This window comes from Filicampus tigris, chromosome 21, assembly GCF_054856515.1.
Source record: "Filicampus tigris isolate MCC_2025a chromosome 21, RoL_Ftig_1.0, whole genome shotgun sequence".
Lineage (NCBI taxonomy): Eukaryota > Metazoa > Chordata > Actinopteri > Syngnathiformes > Syngnathidae > Filicampus > Filicampus tigris.
Window position 1 is genome coordinate 8180691 of NC_141237.1, and position 12176 is coordinate 8192866.

Consider the following 12176-nt stretch of genomic DNA (forward strand, 5'->3'; position numbering starts at 1 on the left):
CCAAGTTCGCTTGTCATCCTGGGTTGGATCGAATTCTCCAGTTCCGGAGGCAACGATTCTGGTGGCCCCGAATGGTCCAAGATGTCAGGAGTTTGTTGCCGCTTATGTCGTTTGCATCAAGTGAAGTCCTCACCACTGCTTCAAGGTTCTCCTGCAATCTCTGAACATCCCCAGAGCAGATGACTTCAGCGTCGACAAACTCCCTAACATCATGGACCATTCGGGGCCACCAGAAGCGTTGCCTCAGGAACTGGAGAGTTCGACTCCCCCCAGGATGAAAAGCTAACTTGGAGGAGTATCCATCTGGAGACATGCCAGAGCTGCCATGTCACGCACAGCCCAGCGCAACAGTCAACTGGCCAATAGACATCGGTCTCCTGCCCCAGACGATCACCAAGGTCAAAAGGTTTGGCAATCTGCAATTGCCCTTACCCTCCAGACTGATTCCCGTAAGAGAGCCCCCAGGTTCATTGGGCCTTTATACATTTAGAGGGTCATTAGCGCATCCGCCGTCCGCCTTAAGGTCCCAGCCGCCCTCTAAGTCCACCCAACTTTTCGTGTCTCTCTCCTGAGGCGGGTCTCCTCTTTCTCCCTCAGTCCTCCTTCCGAGCCCCCTCCACGGCCACTGGACATTGATGGTCACCCCGCATACACTGTTTGCAAGATTCTTTGATGAACGTCGCCGAGGTCGGGGTTCTCAGTATTTAGTAGACTGGGAGGGTTAGGGACCCGAGGAACCTTCTTGTCCTGTCTTGTTTCAGCTATCACCGTGGATCGGTTTAGCCAGATCCACCTGTTGAGTTGTTGAGTTATCAGCCGCAGATCAATGGACAATCAGAAAGAATCAATCAGGACCTGGAGTCAGCCCTTCGATATGTCCCGGCCCGCCATCCAGCCTCCTGGAGCATCCACCTTCCATGGGTCGAGTATTCCCACAATTCTCTGACTTCCTCATCCGCGACCACGTGTCTATTAATTGTCGCTTATGGCTATCAGCCCCGAACTATTCCCTTCCCAGGAGCAACCTTTAGGGTTGGACATGTCGGATATGTTGAATAGCGCTCCTCGTAAGCGAATCCGGGCCTAGATCCCGCATCCTCAGCCCTTCCCTTCTCCGGGACTTCTACGGTGAGTTCCTTCACAAGCCGGGAAAGGCACCGGGCGGTGCCCCTTGAGGCTGGTGTACTGTTATGAAAACGAAATGACATTACCATTAAGAATATGTATCCGCTTCCCCTCATTGACCCCTCCTTTGACTCCCAACTCCTGAGAGAGGTTATAAACTTTATTCACGCGCCGCTGTTCCTCGGCTGGTCAACCAGCCTCTCATTAGTCCAGAGACACCTGCTTCTGCCGGGGAAAAACCCATGCAACTTGGCAGAACCCGCCACTCCTTGGAAGAATGCGCCCGGTGGAATGCACATGGACTTTGCATCTATTGTGGAAGGTCCGGGCACTTCATCAACCAATCCGCACGACTACCCAAGAGTCCTTTTGCCTCCACAGAATGGAGTATTAGGGTGGGTGACACAAAGACCTCGAGTGAATCTTCTAATTGGATTAACTTGACTGCCACTGTCTCCTACCCCGACAACTTGGTCTTCCCTTAGGTGATGGTGTAGATTCAGGGGCAGATGACAATTTTATTGACAGTTTGTTGCTAAGGCTAAATTCTCCATGTGCATTTTCCTGGGTTTACTCGTCCACAGTTGGAGCACCTTTTGTCCCAAATCACCCAAAATTCCGTTGAAAAAGTCAGCTGTCAGAACGTGTGACCTTCGGTTTTCAATCATCAGTTGTCCAAAAGACGGTGTGGCTTCCATGCAGGGTGATGATTTTTTTCAAATTGTGATAACATTTAGTAAAAATTTAAATGTAAGAACCTGTGAAGTTGTTTTAAAAAAAAGTCAGAGTTTTACTGTGGGGTTTAAAAGGTGGTTTTGGCGTGTACCCATTTTTAGAGCGGTTTTAAAGTTGAGTGAAAAACTTGAACTGAGACTGTCCCAGCACTGGAATTGAACCCATCTCCTCTACAACCGAAGTCACAGGTACAATCCTCTGAGCCACGAAGAGAGCTTCATTCAGTCCTTCAAAGGGGCATTTAAGGTTTCATGGTCTGACATGCAAGCAGTCAATTTCTGACGGCTGTCCCAAAATTCATTTGAAAAATTCAGCTGTCAGAATGTGTGACCTCCGGATTTCAAGCATCAGTTGTCCAAATGAGGGTTTGGCATCCATGCAGTGTGATGATTTTTAAGAATTGATAAAATTGATAAAATATAAGAACCTGTGAAGTTCGGTTTTGAAAAAGTCACAGTTTCAATGTGGGGTTTTAAAGGTGATTTTAGTTTCCAGGGAGTGTGCCCATTTTAAAGGGGAAATCAACCCAAACATTTTTTTCAAGAATATGTTCCCAGCAGGGACACTAGTTGCAACATGGCATTCTGATTAATATTGCGTTTGTGGAATACGAGTTAAGCAGCAAAATCCACCCCTTTTTAGCCATCTCAAGGGGCGGCCATTTTGTCACTTCTGTCGACCGAAAATTACATCACAACTGCACATGAGCTCAGCTAACGACCAATCACGGCTCAGCTTCAGAGAATAGGTCAGCCGTGATTGGTCGTTACCTGTGCCCTGAGCAGTCGTGATGTTATTTTCAATCGACAGAAGTGACAAAATGGCGGACCCTGAGATGGCTAAAAACCGGTGCATTAACTCTTATTCCACAAATGCAATATTTATCAGAATGCCTTGTTTCAACTAGTGGGCTCGCATAGAACATATTCTTTAAAAAAATATATGCTTGGGTTGACTTACCCCTTTAAGAATTGATGATAAAAATTAGAAAAGTAACTTTACATGCAAATAAATTAACGCTACATGTAAGTACCTGTGACGTCTGGTTTTAAAAAAGTCAGAATTTCAGTGTGGGGTTTAAAAGGTGATTTTAGCTTCCAGGGAGTGTGCCCATTTAAGAGCGGCTTCAAATTGTGTGACAAACTTAACTGTCATACAGGGTGATGATTTTTGAGAACTGTGATATATTTAAATGTAGCACGAGATACCGGAACCAGTACCGTACCCCGATTTTTCGGCGTCAAAAACAGTGAATAACATTTTTTAACACCGGTATTTAAAATAAAAACATTTTTAAAAAAGCACACATAGCTCACTAGCTCTGTCTTAAAAGCAAGTATACAAAAGAGCATCCTGCGTGTGAATATGGCCTCAAAGCATTGAAGCGTTGGCTGCACCTACGCTCCTCGTTGAAAATCATTACGCGCCAAGTGGAACTTTTTTGCTTACATGGCCGACAACCATGGCAAGCTGACCAACATGACAAAAAAAAAAAAAAAGACAGTTTTACCTACCGTGGCTCGAGGTCGAACACCTTGCTGACCGGCACCAGTTTAAACAGCGACAGGTTGTGATGCATTTCTAACACTTACCTCAAAAGTAAGTAGAGTGTGAATTCTTTTTTTCACAATTTCACAAGGCATTCGACTAGCTGGGAGCCGATTAGAGAACAGTAGACACACACGCATGCACACAGACAAGCTACATTACGTTGAGTCATTATCAATTAAATGAACATATTTGCTTGACCGTAACGCAAATGTATTGTCAATTTCAACAATGGATGACATGAAAGGCAGTCAAATAGGTCAAGAATATGGCATGTAATGTAAAAACCTATAGTGAATAAGTATATACATATACATACATACACATAGACATGTATACATTCTGCTTATATAAACATATAAATGCAGGCATTGATATTATTTTTAAAAATGCCCTTCTTAAAATCAGAATTGGCAAATGCAGTGTCCAAAAAGCATAGAACCTATACAGCTGCATATCTGGCCATTACAGTAGATGTCACACTAATGGCTCTATAAACCTCTATGCACACTTTCTACTAGGGATGTATAAATAAATGGAAACTAGTTTCCCGAAAGATTAATTTACATGTAATCTATAAAATATAAATAATCAAGTATAGAAAGATACAGTTTCATATATTTACTGTATCTCACTCGAATGGGTACAGTGGCTACACGAGAGGATAAATAAAGGTTATGTTGAAAAAGGTCCACTAAACAAAAGATGGGGGTACCAAACAAAATACAAGGACTGACTACATCACCTGCAGCAAGCCCAGTGCACCAGCAACTAAGTCCCGCTTGAACTAATTAGTGGTGCTACACCTGAACTCAATTAACTAAATTGGTCACTCTCCCCTGCTCTGACTGGATGGATGGGGACAAAGGCCACTCATCAAGGAAGAGCAGGGGAGAGCACCTGCACACAAACAATTTAACGGCCACGACTCATGTGGGCCATAACAATGGCAACAACAACAAAAATATCAAATAAATAAAGTGTGGGCCCACACTCACTCACACACACTCAAGGTACTAGTACCACAGTCCAACGCACGTGGCAGGCCTGATGCTCTTCAAGCACAAATTGTATGGAATGTGTACTCACAGTTCCGGTGAGAGACGGAGATGGGTGTAGAATTCCTTCGGAGGGCAAAGAAAGGAAAAATTCAGAAGTGAACATGTAAAAGATTAGCAAATAGAGTATCCAATGAAATAGCATTGGATAAAAGTATATCATATATAAGAGGCAGACACGAGGGGGCTGCGCTCCACTCAGCGGCACAAACGGAGAACGTGAGAAATGGCGCGAAGAATGAGTCCTAAATACAAGCTAGTAGCAAGAAATGGGTTCTCCTGACATCCAACAGAGTGTTCTCCTGACTATTCACAAATGTCCACGACTGCTCCTGAATTAACAGGACAGTACTGAGCGTACAAGTCCATACACTATTTTGTTTAGAACAAGCGGAAAGATGTCTCCCAACTCGTTAATATTCTAAGATAAAGCTAACTAAAGTCACAGTAGTAGCTAGGCTAATTGCTAATCACCATTAGCTACAATGCTAATATAACTAAACGGACAGTAATAGTTTATTTTTAACATAACCAGACAAGTGTAACTACCTCAAAGGAATCCAGTGAGTCGTAACATCCAGTGAAAACGGATAGTTTATCCCAATGTTATGTAGAAAAAGCTCGAGCTATTCAACCACACAGCTTCCCTCCGGCGCTTGCTCAAACCTTCTCACTAATAAATAGCGAATAGGTAGTAAATTTGGAACAAGTCCCGCCCTACGATCTCAAAAGTAATTCACATTGGCTAAATTTGACATTACCCAATGACAATGCAGAATTAGGATAAATGACAGTTTGTATGTTAGGTTGTAAACGTTATATATATATATATATATATATATATATATATATATATATATATATATATATATATATATATATATATATATATTTATATACTTTTTTTCTTTTTCTTTTTTTTTTCTTTTCAATAACTAATCTTTTTATTATTTATTTATCAGGTTTTCTGAAAGCTCAGTACCCACTGGGCTGCATTGAGTAAAAATGTAAATGTAAGAACCTGTGATGTTAGTCAGAGTCAATGTGGGGTTTAAAAGGTGATTTTAGCTTCCAGGGTGTGTGCCCATTTTCAGAGCGGCTTTAAAATTGAGTAAAAAACGTAACAACTGAACCTGTCCCGGCACTTGAATTGAAGCCAGCTCCTCCACGACCAAAGTCAGGGTTACAACCCAGATAGGCAGGTAGACAGCTGGATTATGGCATCAGTCAGGCTTTCAAAGGGGCGTTTAAGGTTTCATAGGCGATTGACATGCAAGCGGTCATGATTTTTGACAGCTGTCCCGAAATTCATTTGAAAAATCCAGCTGTCAGAATGTGTGACCTCCAGTTTTCAATCATCTGTTGTCCAAAGGAGCGTTTGGCTCCCATACAGGGTCCTGATTTTTAAGAATGATGATAAAATTGAGAAGTCAGACTTTCAATGTGGTGTTTAAAATGTGAAATTAGCTTCCAGGGAGTGTGCCCATTTTCAAGGTTGGTTAAAAGTTGAGCTTCTGTGGATTCGAGAGCAAAAAGTGTGAAATTCTGGCGAAAAATTCTCAACATGAGACCTTTCTTGGGACCTTTGGGAATAATCAAAGGGTACCTTTTTATAGCCTTCGAAGGTGTTTTAGAGGATAACAAAATGAGGACTGACCAAAATATCCTCATTTCCCAGAAATGTTCGCACTCTGTTGGTTAAAAACCCATGCCATTCCTCTCAATGTCTTAACTACACACACACACACACACACACACACACACACACACGCATGCACCCCCCCCCACACACACACACACACACTTCAGGGCGCTGAGGCAGCAGCCCTGACACTTTTAGTAAATTAGCAGCCCTGACACTTTTAGTAAATTAGCTCCACTCTCCTGTGGATTTAAAATACCCTGCATTCATACACGGCGCTACCAAAATATATTGGAAAAAATATTAATCTAAAGGTACAAAAACCTGGTATAAGACATCATGGACTGCGGTTGACCAGAAAGGTTCCACGTATGAGTATATGAAATACAGAAGGGATTTTTCTGATTTGTAATTATACAAAAATAATTCCTCCTTTCATTAATTCAATTATGAAGATATTTTGTTAAAAGAACAGCGGTACCATAAGTTCAATATGGCACTCACATGGTGCCAACAAGGGATTTAGTGTTTAGCTTCCGGAGACGCATTGTACATGTAGGTGTCACTTTATTTTTGGCTTGTTCTGGGAAACATCTTGACACATTAGGTGGAGGAGCTCCTGGAAAATCAGGATCAACGACATAGGGGGGCTGACAGGGGCTGGAACCTGACCATGACAGTGGCAGATGTATCCTTTAGGCTTGGCCTCCCCAAGACCTGGCCCATGAACCGACATACCCTACAAACCATGTTTTGACACACTGTCAGTCTTTTTTTTTTTTATGTAGTTGTGGTGGGGTGGGTCTTGATATGAGGAGGAGCGCAAGGTGGCTGCACATGTGTCAACTTGCTGTGGCTGTTTATGTTTCTAATCAAGCACTAGTTAGCCTGCATTTCCCACCTGGGATGTGTGATGAGAACCCATGTGATTTATGGGATAGAACAAAACAAACAAAATCAAGAGGAAAAAGATCCCATTTAGGCCACAAGACTCACTTTGCAAAGAACGATGATCAAGATGTGACCTGACTATCTATTGCGACAAGTCCCCTTACAAGGTGATGCAATTTAGAAAAAAAAGTCACATTGGGATGGCATTACATTACGTATTGACCAGACAGGAATCCTACCCAGATCAGACGCGGTGGATAGAGGACAGATCTGTGAAAATGTCCACACAACACATTAAACTGTCAATGTGGCTGTGACTCACCAGAAAGAAACCATGTGGTGGGGCCCAAGACAAACAAACTGTAAAGTGGTTCACCTTTGCCAACTAATAACAGTTAGCTTAACACTCCAGGGTGATGACTTTGGGATATCTGAAGTGTTTTTCGAGGAAACGCAATACAAGGTCATGAAGAAATGGTGGCTAATAGGTATGCATCTGACAAGAAATGTGGCAGGAAAAGACAGATGTGGCGCGGCTTTTTAGTCAAAATGGTCAAGTGTGAGTTCTCCCCAGGAGTAGTCATTCCACGCCTACGGCTCATACAGTATGTTAGCAGGTGTTGATGCCGGGGGTAGAGTGTGACTATGACGGCTTAGAAAGCTGTTTGGTTTTGGCTCTAGACACAAAGATCCTAATGAGTGATGAGCCACTGGGGCTGCTTCATAGCCAGATAGAGGCCGAGAGAAAGGATAATCTCTGAACTGGATCCATGTGAGGAGAGGGAAATGCCCACAGGTCCAAAGTCTGGTTGGCTGTCTGGCACAATGTCAACTGTGTAGTCCTCCAGGGAAGAACCCGCCTAGAAGCCGAAGCAAAACCCTCTGTCTGTGCAGCGGATCTCACACGCAGACTGCAGACAGACTGATTAGTCTGCAGGGCTTTATAATTAGACTACAGTGTTAGCCTTGGAAAAGGACAGATGTTGCTCTGGCTAGTTGAAAGAAGCCTGTTGAGAAATGCATTTCTCAAATTCATACATGTCAAGGAAGGATATTATTTAACAGTTGTCATTTTACTTTGGGGGCCGCTACTGTTTGGGCCCTTTTGTCATTTGTTCGAGCCTATGTCGACACCGACTTTTTTTCTGTGTGCTTTTGGCTTTTCATCCATGCACAAGCTGCACTGAAAAACAAATGCTTGGAAACATCCACATTTTTAGGGAGATTTTTCCCTAAATGTTTTTACCAACCAGGCTCCTTTGGTTGGTACCGTACAGTATATGTGCTAGCATTTCTTCAGATAGTTTTTGTTTCAGACCTGAAACATGCATACTCTATAAGGCTACTCTCCACTAGTTTTAATGGTTTTGAGTTTTGTTAGCTTAATGTTCAGGATACTCTATTTTAGTGTGATTACACATACAGGATATTCTATTTGATTAGATTAGTGTGATTTTCTCGTAATGACTTTCTTTAAATTTCTGATTGTCTGAAATGCCTTTATAATTGGAGATTATTGCACTCAGGGTAAAAAAAATAGTGTGTTCAGACACAGCCCCAAATTAGCAGTAATATTTGTTGATGTCCAAGATCTTCAATTGACAGAGCTCGACATTTATCTGCAATACTCAGTCTGTGACTGACTGCAATGTCATCAAAACAATACTTTTGTACAGTTGTACTATATTGTCATTTCTGTCAAATCACAGTAAGGTTGGCTTTGAAGCTTTTTCCACAATTTGGGACATATTTCTTAAAGGATAGAGCAGCTCCAAGACTGTTAATGAGCCAAATACCAAGAAGAAAGGATTGGAACATTTTCTCTAATTTAAACAAAATTGATTGATGGAAAAAATAAAGGAAAATTGAAACGGTTAATACAATTACTGCTGTTCATTTGTACATAATTTTGAATTTAAAGGAAAATAAACACTCCACAGACCACTCTATTGTTAAAATAAATGTGGCACGAGAGTGAATTTTCTTTCATTTATAATTGTGTGCTCACCATTACATCTCTGTGTGCCTTTCAGGAGGGTGTGTCATCATTTCCAAGAAGTAGTGTTCCTCCCTGGTTCTCTTGTTTTATCGGAAGGGCAGCACAGATGTTGGAGCGACCCCAACATAAAGGTTTCAAGCAGCACCTCCTCAAATGACGGGGCCAGCACCAACCTCCTCCCGAATCTGCCTTTCACTAGCCAGTCTCTGCCACCCTTTTTCACTTTCTCCACTTTTCCCATTATTTTCCACTCAACAACTATCTTCCATTATATACACCCATGTGTTTGTTCACTTGTTTTCACTCCAAAAGCAGAGCCACTGTTCTCCATCCTGCCCCTTGCTCCTTGCTCTTGATTTGCCCACTCCTTTCTCACCCCAACCCCACCTTCATCCTCTGACAGGGGAGTGAGGAACAAAGAGCTCCTGATGTCTTCCCAGAGAGAGGTTAAAATGCAGAAGTCAAATTTTGTTAGAGCTCCCTGGGTTTAACCGAATGAGGCACTGCCAAATGTGGAAAGTCTCTCAGACCCCCAAAATAATTACACTGTTGGAGGTGAAGCAAGGGAGACAGATGAGTAAGGGGGTGAAGGAAGGAAAGCTACATGAGGAAAAGATGTATTTTTTTGAAGGCGCTAAATGTTTGAAAAAGTAGAACCAGCTGTTATCTCAGGGTGAGGAGTGGGAGCGGAGGCTACGTAATACACTTAAGACTAAATCATGCCTCCTGAAAAGTGTTGTAGACTCCTTATCTGTTAGATAAATTAGTTTCTCACATATGTCAGACAAAAATATCACTATCTGTTGTTTGCAGAAGCCTTCTTGAACAGAGGCACTGAGGTTACACTTGAAAATGCAAACAGCTCATTAAAAAGAATATAAGATTGTCAAAGTCTAGAATCAAGCAAAAAGAGCAGGGGTGAGCATCAGAAATCCTGGGATAATATATTTTCTTGATAGACGAGCCAAAGATGAACCTTTACCAAATTAATATGATTGTGCATCAAAGTGGTTCTTTCGCTCTGGAACTTTTGATAGCTTTGCTACCAAATCATTGGTGGAAAAACTCAGTGTGAGTGTGGTTAGTATGTTAATCAGCCCAACCTTTAAATGTGACTCTTTTCCATTTTTGCATGACCTAAAAACTTAGTTACATCATGCTTCTTTTGTAAAAATAGAAAATCTCCCCTCATGCAAGCTCAGCAATGTAATGTTTCGATGCAAAAAGGCAACTGAAATAACTGTTTCATGTCATATACATAAATTGTCATTGGTTTTCCTCGATGGCTCCATATTCATAAATCTTGTCTGTCCTCTATATTTGACAGACATCCATCCACTCCAAAGAAAGCACTGGCAGTAAATGATTGTAATTTGAAATACATACACTACACTGTATTTGAAAGCCACAATTGCCGGTTCATACCCATGAGGGCCTCAAAATAGTTTATTCTTGCAAAAAATAATATAAATTTAGCAATATCATGTTTTATCTTCAGAGACTCATTTAGCTAGACTATAAAGGTTGTTTTAATTAAAACTTTTTTTTTGTTATGACTATGATGTCACCGCCAAGCCGCTGAATCCCACTTGTCATTTTCTGTGTTGAGTTACTGTCATGCAGATGTATCTCAAAACAGCAGGGCTTCAGACTAACATTTTTTGCTACGAGTACAGTAGCCATCTTAAAATTCACTTTGCATTGCTGTTTACAGCGTTGTTCTGATGATGGAAGACTTTTTGAGCCGAAATGTGGGTTGAGTGGGCTTCTCACTAAGTCAAAAAGACAACATCACATGGCCCCACATCTTTATATTGGTTTCCAGTTTGTTTTAGAAGTGACTTTAAGATTTCCCTCGTGACTTTTAAACAGCAGCTGCAGCCTCAGATCCATAAGTGGAGGTTTTCTGATTAATCCAAAGGTGAGGCTTGAAATTTAAAGGTGATCGAGCATTCGTCATCGGGACACCTCGACGAAGGAAAAACCTGCTGGAGGAGATAAGATCTACAAAATCGCTGACATCTGTTAGATCGCTTCATAGAACTCACTTTTACAGACTGGCTTTTATGTGATGTCATCTTCTCCAAAGTGTTCTAGGTTCTGCCAATATCCAGAAACTTTGCAGGGTCATTGAAAAGTAGTGGACCAACATTCCACAGGCCACAATCAACAACCCGTGTTACACTGCATAACAGACACTGACTGGTTTTCTGACCTTTTGGCTTCATCATAAAATTCCCTTTGAGTTCCCGCTCTAGAGACCTAACTATTTGAATACCATCTCTTAAATGTAATTTTAAAAATTTCAATAAGTCATACACCGGGAAGTACCCACCAAATGACCTTAGAGTTGTCTTCAAGAATGACAGAAAAAAAAAAAACGTTGTAAACCGAAATATTTGCAAAAACACATTTATCATTTTAAGAAGACAGTCTAACAGCTTGCAACATGCTCTTTACCTCTCCACAGGGAGGCAAACAGCAGTCAGCGCAAATCCTTTTTAGCCTTTGGGTATGTTTATTCTGAGCGTTAATGGCCTGTTGTGGCAGCTTTTAAGCGGATGCAATCATGATATTCCCTAGTAGGGAGGCGAGTGTGTTACCGTGCCGTTTAATCAAGAATTGAACGTATAAACATGGCAGAGCAGTTGTGTTTATTATGTTGAATTAAACTTTGAGTTTAAGAACATCCAAGGTGCTTCAGATGAAAAAGCAAACCTGTTTGTATAAGATCAAGGAAGGGGAAGCATTCCATTTAATCTTTTAACGAACACCAACTGGGCTTTAATTACTAGCTAATGAATCGTTTTGTCATGCTTTTTCTTTTTTTCTTAGTTATCCATGGGCATCAGTTTTAGGATTTACTACTTCACAAATGAACAAAATAAAGCAATTCTGAAGTTCTGCCTGAATCTCTTCACCTAATAAATATGCACTTTCTCTATTTATAAGCACCCCGTATAAGTGGTATAGAAAATGTTTTCTATGTAGTATCCAAAAAGAACATTTCAGTGTTTCTTTTTAAGGCCACATACAACACAGTGAAAATCGATTTCAATTGATAAACATTGGTTATTGTCAATTAAAATGTATTAATTTCTGCCGATTGTGAATAAAAACATTATTTCCTACTTCCACTCAACATTTTAAATAATCTAAATTACTTAAATATGAAATG

At 41.2% G+C, this 12176-nt stretch overlaps 1 long non-coding RNA gene across 3 annotated transcripts in view; it reads right to left on the reverse strand.

Moving 5' to 3' along the window:
- Positions 1–5126, reverse strand: part of LOC147127472 (uncharacterized) — a 31819-nt gene extending 26693 nt beyond the window's left edge. For all 3 annotated transcript variants that reach the window (XR_015084413.1, XR_015084412.1, XR_015084411.1), the window contains exons 1-2: positions 5016–5126; positions 4498–4532 (exon numbers count right to left, since the gene is read on the reverse strand). This is a non-coding gene — a long non-coding RNA (uncharacterized LOC147127472). The remainder of the gene's footprint in view (positions 1–4497; positions 4533–5015) is intronic.
- Between the last annotated feature and the right edge of the window lie 7050 nt (positions 5127–12176).